This window comes from Microtus oregoni, unplaced genomic scaffold, assembly GCF_018167655.1.
Source record: "Microtus oregoni isolate MIOR12 unplaced genomic scaffold, Mior012 000074F_002, whole genome shotgun sequence".
In the NCBI taxonomy this organism is placed as follows: domain Eukaryota; kingdom Metazoa; phylum Chordata; class Mammalia; order Rodentia; family Cricetidae; genus Microtus; species Microtus oregoni.
The window spans coordinates 838,765-848,465 of record NW_024543989.1 but is presented as its reverse complement, the minus strand read 5'-3'; positions in this window follow the sequence as shown (position 1 = coordinate 848,465).

The window sequence follows — 9,701 nt, the reverse complement described above, 5'->3', positions numbered from 1 at the left end:
TCCATTTCTATATTCCTTTCATGCTGAGATTAAGAACCTAAAGCAACTCCAACTTTCCTATTATACTTTCTCTGTTTAGTATTTCAGGAATTGAATGGCTTAGTGTTGCACATAGACAATACCTTCTACTTCCTACTGATACATAGATCCTGCCTCACTGTTCTGTCTCTCTGTCCCTGTGACATGAAAATAAATCCTACAAAAACTTTGTACATATTCTAACACCACCATTTATCATGATTCCTGCAAAATTAGTGAAGGTACAACCATGTGGTAGGAAATACTCTTTGGAAAGCTAAAGTCATTGAAAAATATAATGTGACCACTGTGCCATAACAGGTCTGCCTAAAATTAGACTCCAGATCTGGCTAGTGGGGAGCACTGCAAAAATATATTAAATATATTGACCAAACTTAAAATTCTTCTGTACAATGTATAAAACTGGATTATCTTTGCAGATATTATCTAAAAATAAGTCATTCTCTCTTTGTCTCTCTCTCTCTTCCTCCCCTCCTTTGTTGCTATGGGTCATGCGTGCTCATGTGAGAAGGGAGCAGAGGCCAGCTTTGGATTTCATTAGTCTGGAGCTGTTCTTGTCTTCTGAGAGAAACTCTCTCATTGACCTAGAGCTCACTATGCAGACTAGGTGGATTGGCTAGCAAGCTTTAAGTGTGGCTCCCATCTCCTCATTGCTGGGATTCCAAACATGTGCCACTTTTTGTTGTATTGTGGGTTCTAAAGATCAAAGACAGATACCCATGTTTACATAACAGTTTACCAACTGAGTTTCCTCCCTATTCCATGAACATGAATTATTCTTTGCTGAACAAGCTAGGAAAGTTTGACAATGAAAAATTTTAACTAAATATAAGTAACAGATATTACTTGTTCTATAAATAGCTGCAAAGAAGGACTAGCATAAGAATCCAGATATTTGGTCACCTCTGTGGTGTATCTTCTAAATAAGCTCCTTTGGTCTCTAGTTTTTAAAATATAAATGTTTTAGAACTTTGATGCAAATAATTATACTGTGGTTATGGAAAAACCTTTCCAGACACACATAGAAGTCCGTGTACTAGGAACTCTAAGCAATGACTCATCATGTGCCATCTGTCCAACTGGAACCTCACTGAAACTTTTTTTTTTTTTACTGAAACTAATTCTCTGATGACACATACCATGAAGATGGTATCTGTCTTGAAGACATTACACCCATCTCTATTGTATGTCATCAATGTCATGAGTGATGTTTGGAATTTATAACATGATCCTGTATCCTTTTCTAAAATGTTTTCTTACTCTCACGTACCATTTTGCATTTAGAAAGGGAAGCCCAAGGGTAAATCGTGTATACTTCACTAATTCCTTTGTCATCATATGTTTTTACTGTGGGCCATTACTATGATAGATTATTTTGCAAAGACTCATTTAGAATAACTTCTCGGGACATTTTATACCACCTTGGAAAAATAAACTGTGTTTTTGATCATGGCCCTCCCATTCATGGCTGTCCTTGCTTATTCTCTTGTGTACTTCTCTTCCCCCTCTCTCAGCAGATTCACCTCTCCAGTCCAGGTATCTGGTTAATGACTTTTGTTTGAAGCTATTGAGTTATTACTTATTTTGATTGGATATTGGGTAGTATATTTAAAGTATACTATGTAGTGTTCTTATATAAGTTTTGCTATGGTTTGTAACATGATTAGAATGACAGTGTGACTGATATAAAAACTCTTACCAGCAAATACAGTTGATTTTAAAATGCTATTATGATTGATTGGCTATGCCTTTAATATAATACAAGTTTATTAATATAATTCAAATTTGAATAACAGATTAAAAATTGTCCTCATGTCTCTTGCAATAAGCAGTTTTATAACTTTAGTTTCTGTGATTTTTGTCAATCCTGAGTATTTCCATATCCTCAAAACACGTCTTCCTAGGATTGGGAAGTAACACAATGATCAATACTTTGTACTAATTCCACATTTATTTGGTACTTGAATGCAATCAGTAAACTCAAACATAACAAATTCTTATAAACTACCTAAATGTAACAATAACACAAACTTTTTTATTCTAAGCGTTACCAATAATTGTAATAATACTCTACTATATCCTATGATATGTACTAGAAAGGCATATCCATTATCCTACATGTCCAAGAGAGAGGGAATTTTTGATTGGTTCTCATCTTCCAAAAATCCAAAAGAAACTTAGTTTTGGCTTCTCAATATAAAAGTTATATTTTGGTTTGGAATTAATCATGTTCCCAAATCCTTCTTAAAGTTTTCTTTACTCTAATTGCCTTGCACTTATACTGACAATATTCAAAGTAATATATATATATATATATATATATATATATATATTATATGTGTGTGTGTAGTAATAGATATATATGTATATATGTACACATACATGTGTGTGTGTGTGTGTGTGTGTAGTTCCTGTATTGTTTTTAATTTCCTTAATGGTTGTCATTAAATTTTTCTAATTGCATAGTACTCTAGCAAAGGTTCTGGTAGCAAAACATACCTGAATCTGAAGAGGTTATTTTGCTAGCCTCTTGGAAGTTGTGCTTAGGTCTTCAGGGCTTTAAAATATTTTATTGGTGCTTTGAGAATTTTGCAATGCATTTGATTATATTTACCCTAATATCTCCCCTCAAATCCTCCCACATCAACCTCCCTATACCCCAACATTGTGTCTTCATTTTTAAACATTAGCTCATCAACCCCAGTTTGTGTTGCTCATATACTCATAGGTTTTGGACTAACACTGAAACATGGCTGACCTACCAGGGACCACACTCTTACATACTGTGTTTCCCTCCTGAAGAAGTCATCACCTTTCTATAGCTCCTCAGTTAGGGCTGAGGAATTGAATCCCTTCTGCTTCCATGCAAGAATATGAACTGACTTGATCTTGTGCAGGCACCCATGGCTTGTGACTTCCTGAGTGCTATTTCTGTCATATACAGAAAATAATTTCATCCCTGTTTTCTCCACTACTATCTCTTCCAGTCTTTTTACACACTCTTCTGAAATGGTCCCTAGGATTTGCGGAAGGGACATGTCTTAGTTATGGGTGCTATTGCTCTGAAGAGACACCATGACCACTGCAACTCTTATAATGGCAAACATTTAATTGAGATGTCAGTTTACATTGCAAAGATTCAGTCCATTATCATCATGATGGGACATGGTAGCCTGCAGGCAGACTTGGTGCTGGAGAGGTGGCTAAGAGTCCTGTCTTGCAGGCAACAGTAAAAACAGTCTGAAAGTTACACTGAGAAAATCTTGAGAAAAAGAGACCTCAAAGTCTGACTCCACAGTGACACACTTCCTCCAACAAGGCTTCACCTACTCCAATAAGGACACACCTCCTAATATTGCCATTGTCTATGAGCTTATGGGGGCCAAATACATTCAAACTGCTACAGGATATGATCTAAATGTCCCAGCTGTGGCTGGGCAATCCATTGACATTTATCATCTCTATGTTAACCAACAGGAACTTTCTGCTTTAACCACAGTCCACTCTACAGAGAAACTTCTCCCATGAGGTCTGAGAGCTGCACTTATCTATAGGTAGAGGGATATGAATTTTGGGTGTAGTTTTATAGTATGATATTTGGCAGAATAGCAACAGTAGGTTCACTCCTGAGGCCTGTGAGCACCTTAACCATGGGTTCTTGGCTAAATTTACAGTAATAGGCACATTTTCTTCTGTGTAGCAGGCCTTAAGTCCAATTGGAATGTGATTAGTTATCTCTGTAATATTAACACTACTATTGCACTCATTAGCTTAACATCTAATAGTGGCCATTATTGCAGCTCACAGTTTTCACAGATAGATAATGTGTTGATGACTTTTCCACCAAACAGCCTGCATGGTCCCTAACAGTACTGTAAAAGTGAGCCAACAGAAAGTATGTAAAATCTACCATATGGCCCAACTATAAAACTCATGGGCATATACACAAAGAACTCTATTTCTCCTGACAGAGACACATGAATATCCATGTTCATAGTTGCTCTATTCATAATAGCTGGGCTCTGGAAACACCTAGATATTAATCAACCAATTGATGAATTGGCAAGTTAAATGTTGTACCTATATGAAATGGAATTTTATTCAGCTAAAGATAAAAATATTCAGGGTTATAGAGTTGATGCTGAATGGAGATTTCCAAGTTTCATATAGGATAAGCATTTACTCTTCCATTGATCTATACCATTATCCATTTTAATTTTTTATTTTCTATTTTTGAGATTATAGTAAAATTATACCAATAGATGGTTCTATACCCATGAATATAAGGTAAAACTAAGTGGACTAAGTGAGGGTAAGAGAGAGAATGCAAATGAAGTTGGGAATGGAATACCTGTGTTTTGTTGAAAATAGATTTTTTTCATATTATGTACTCTGATTACAGTTCCCCAACCTCTGCTGCTCCCAGTTCCTCCGCACCTCTTGTCCCAACCACTCTTTTTCTGTCTCTCCTTAGAAAATAGCATGCTTCCAAAGCATAATAAGATATAATATAATAATGTAAAACAAAAATTAACAAATTAAAAGAGCACAAAATAAACAGAAGGAAAATAACACAAAATGGCATACAAAACAAATATAGAGACTCAGTCATTCACACATTCAAAAATCTAATAAAAATACAACACTGGGAGCCATAATACACATACAAAGTGCCAATAGGATCAAAAGAAAAGAGAAAAAGAAAAAGTCCTGAAGGAAGGAAGAGATAGAGAGAGAGAGAGAGAGAGAGAGAGAGAGAGAGAGAGAGAGAGAGAGAGAGAGAGAGAGGAAAGAAAGAAGGAAAGAAGGAAAGAAGGAAGGAAGGAAGGAAGAAAGAAAGAAAGAAAGGAAGAGAAAAAAGAAGAAAAGGCCCTAACAGGACTAGGATCCTCCAAAATGTTGTTGAGTTCATTTTCTGTTGGCCATCTACTGCTGGGCATGTGGCCTACCATTAAGAGTAGTTTGTTATCCCATGGAGACCTCCTTGGAGAAAACTAAAATTTCATTTCAAGTGGCTGTCAATTAGAGACAGCTTCTGATTTACAGATGAGAGCATGTGTCCACTTCTTTCAGATCTAGGGCTTCATCTGGTGCAGACCTATGAAGACCCTGTGCCTGCTGCCCCAGTCTCTGAGTTCAATCAATCTGAGTTTGTTAATCCTGTATTATTTAGAAGCCCTTAGGGTGGGTGATGGTGGCACTTGCCTTTAATCTCAGCACTTGGGAGGCAGAGGAGGGCGGATCTCTGTGAGTTCAAGGCCAGCCCGGTCTACAAGAGCTAGTTCCAGGATAGGCACCAAAGCTACAGAGAAACCCTGTCAAAACAAAACCAAAAATATGGAGAAGGAGGAGGAGGAGGAGGAGAAGGAGGAGGAGGAGGAGGAGGAGGAGGAGGAGGAGGAGGAGGAGGAGGAGGAGGAGGAGAAGAAGAAGAAGAAGAAGAAGAAGAAGAAGAAGAAGAAGAAGAAGAAGAAGAAGAAGAAGAAGAAGAAGAAGAAGAAGAAGAAGAAGAAGAAGAAGAAAAGAAGAAGAAGGAGGAGGAGGAGGAGGAGGAGGAGGAGAAGAAGAAGACCTTGATAATTTGATGTCTTCTGTCCCTTCTGTATCTTACACCCTTTCCACCTTCTATTACATGGAGTTCCCTGACAACTGATTGGAGGGATTAGAAGGAAACCTCTCAGGTAAAGCTGACCAAGGTCTCTCAGTCTCTGAATATTGTCTGGCTTAGGATCTCTGTATTGTTCCCACCTGCTGCAGGAGGAAGCTCCTCTGATGATGGCTAAACCAGACACTGATCTAAGAGTATAGAAGAATGTCATTAGGGGTCACTTTATTGCTATATATCTTTATTAGAACAGTAGAATTTGGTTTCCTCTTAGGTCCATGAACTGCCTAATTTCAGGTTTTTGGTCATCCAAACAGCTTTGGGCATGGATGCCCTCCTACGTAGTGAGTCTTCAGGCAATCATATGTTAGTAGTGTACTCTCACAGGCTTTGTGCCACCATTATACTAGCATATCTTGCAGGCAGGATACCATTGTGGATCAAAGGGTTTGCGGCTGGCTTGGTGTTTCCATTTCTCCTTTGGTAGCTTATGGAGTACCTTCCTGTACTAAGAACACTAGCCCTAGGAACAAAGGCTCTAAGTAGGCACTGGTTCTAATTTTGCTGTAAGATGAGTTGTGATTGTGTTGGGGCCTTGCTGTCAGTTAATGGAGAGGAACCTATAGTCTTGGCAAGAGCCTGGATTATTTGGGCATTCCCATGGGACCCCTTTGGTTATCAGTTTAATTAGATGCAATCCAATCCCCGTAACAGAAGCTTTATCTGGTGTCAAGAGATGTCCAGACAGATGGCTGTCTCCCGTTATTTTGTATTTGTATATTTCCATATATATGTGGTAGTTTTTCCTGCATTTGTTTCCCATACTACTGTTAAATGGCTTTTAATTTTAGCTGTGTCTCCCTATATCCTCACACTTGTCCCCCTCCCTACCCTTGGTTTGATCTTCCCTTTCTAGTACCCCCCCCATGTTAACCCATAATTATCTATTCATTCCAGAGAGGCCTAACCATATTATCTAGCCCTTAACTCTATATATAACCTCTGTAGTAATATAGAGTCTAGCTTGCTTTCCATTGGCTTAACAGCTAATATCCACATGTAAGTCAATATATACCATGTTTATTTTTCTGGATCTGGGTTTCCTCACTCAGGATGATGTTTTTCTAGTTCCATATATTTACCTACAAATTTCATGATGTCATTTTAATGGCTGAGTAGTATTCCATTGTGCAAGTATGTCACATTTTCTTTATCCATCCATCTGTTGAATGACATCTTCATTGTTTCCAACTTCTTGCAATTATGAATAGGTCAGCAATGAATATGTTTTGGCAAGTATCTGTATGATAGGATGAAGCATCCTTTGAGTATTTGCATAAAGAGTGGTATTGCTGGGTCTTGAGGTATATCTAATCCCAACTTTCTAAGAAAGTGAAATATTGATTTTCAAAGTGGTTGCACAAGTTGTCACTCCCACTAGCAATAAAGGAGTGTTCCCCTTATGCCACATCCTCTCCAGAATGAGCTGTGACATGTGTTATTGATCTTGTCCTTTCTGCCAAGAGTAAGAAGAAATCCTGATGACTAAGGATATTGAACATTTTTTTTGGATGCTTAATATATCTTCAGCTTTGTAAGCATAAAAATCAGAAAAGAAAAAGACTGTGTCAAAGGTCTAATTCTGTTTCACATGAACTTTGAAAGAGGAAAGAAGCTATGACGTCTGTTCGTGATGTCTATCCTGGTAATTGGGGTGACCATAGTTGCCCTGTGATATTTCTTTCTTTTTCTTTTTTAAACAAACAACAAACTATCTTTTTTCATTTTACATACCAATCTCAGTTCCCACTCCCTCCCCTCCTCCCATTCCCTCCACCTTCTCCACACTCTCCATTCAGTCCTCAGAGAGGGTAAGGCACATTGCTTTGGGGAAGTTCCAAGGCCGGCCCTACTATATCTAGGCTGAGCAAGGTATCCATCCAAAGAGAATAGGTTCCCAAAAAAACATTACAAGCAGAAGGGATAAATCCTGGTACAACCGCCAGTGACCCCTCATTCTGCTCCAGCCATACAACTGTCACCCACATTTAGAGGGTCTAGTTTGGTCCTATGATGCGGATTTCTTCCCTGTCCTGCTGGAGTTGGTGAGCTCTTTTACTAGCTCAGGTAAATTGTTTCAGTGGGTGTCCCCATCATGGTCTTGACCACTTTAACTCATATTCTCACTCCTCCCACTCTTCAACTGGACTTTGGGAGCTCAGAGTGCTCCATTGCAGGTCTCTGCCTCTGTTTCTATCAGTTGCTGGATGAAGGTTCTATGGTTACATTTAAGATATTCATCAATCTGACTACAGGGCAAGGTCAATTGGGGCACCCTCTCCCCTATTGTTTAAGGTCTTAGCTGGGGTCATCCTTGTGGATTCTTGGAAATTTCTCTAGTATCAGGTTTTTTTCTAACTCCATAATGGCTCCCACAATCAAAATATCTTTCTTACTCTCATCTCTATCCTTCTTTCCTCCATCTCGACTATCCTGTTCCCTCAAGTTCTTGTCTTCCCTCCCCCTTTCACCATTCTCTTCCCCTTCTGCCCTCTCTTCTCCCCTCACCCACATGCTCCCAATTTTCTCAGGAAATCTTGTCTTTTTCCTCTTTCCAGGTGGATCTATATATGAGGTCCCAATTATTAATTGTTGATCTTAGTGCCTGCACTGTCAATGTTCTGTCCAGATAATCTTTTCCTGTTCCAATGAGAGCAAGGCTACTCCCTATTTTCTTATCTGTCAGGTTCATTGTATTCAGCTTTATATTAAGGTCTCTGATCCATTTCTACTTGAGTTTTGTGCAGGGAGACAAGGATGGATCTATTTTCATTCTTCCACATGCAGACACCCAGTTTGATGAGCACCCTTTGATGAAGTTTCTCTCTTTATTATAGTGTATATTTATGGCTTCTTTATAAAAAAAAATAAGGGTCCAGAGGTATGTGGATTTGTGTCCTAGTCTTCAATTTGATTCCATGTTGAGTATGGGCTTTCATGCCAATACCATGATGTTTTTATTACTATAGTTCCATAGTACAACATGAAATCAGGGATAGTAATATCTCCCACAATTTTTTTTTTTAAATTTTAGCTTTCTTGTTGTTTGTCCTTTTGGGGTTTTTTAATTGTTTGTTTGTTTGGTGTGTGTGTGTGTGTGTGTGTGTGTGTGTGTGTTTTAATATGAAGCTGAAAACTGTCTTTCCAAGATCTGTAAAGATCAAACCGAACTCCCTGAACGTGGCTGACAAGGAGGGCTGACTGAGAAGCCAAAGACAATGGCACTGGGTTTTGATCCTACTGCATGTACTGACTTTGTGGGAGCCTAGTCTGTTTGGATTATCACCTTCCTAGTCCTGGATGGAAGGGGGAGGACCTTGGACTTCCCACAGGGAAGGGCACCCTGATTGCTCTTTGGACTGGAGAGGGAGGGGAAGGGGGATGGGGGAGTGGGAGGGAAATAGGAGGAGGGGAGGAGGTGGAAATTTTTAATTAAATAATAGAAAAATAAATAAAAAATGTAAAAAAATTAAAAATACATTTCAAATGTATTTTTAATTGACATAAAACAATTAAAAAGAACATTGAAATTCTGATAAGGAACGCATTGAATCTGTAGATTGATTTTGTAAGATGAGCATTTTTGCTATGTTAATCCTACTAATCCATGAGATGGGAGATCTTTCCATCTTCTGATATTGCCTTTAATTTCTTTTTTCAAACACTTGAAATTTTAATCATACAAGTGTTTCACTTGATTGGGTGGATTTATACCATGTTATTTTATATTTTTGAGACTACTGTGAAGGTTGTTTTTCTCTGATATCTCATTCTGTTTGTCATTTATATAGGAATGCTTCTATTTTTTGTGTGTCAGTTTTTATCCTGAAACTTTATAAAGAGTTTTTATCGATGGGTAGTGTTCTCTGGTGGGACTTTTAGGGTCACTTAAATATGCTATCATACCATCTTCAAATGCAGATGCTAAGATGTCTTCCCTTCCAGTTTATATCCCTTGATTGATTTCCTTCAGTTTTCTTATTGCTGTAGCTAAGAT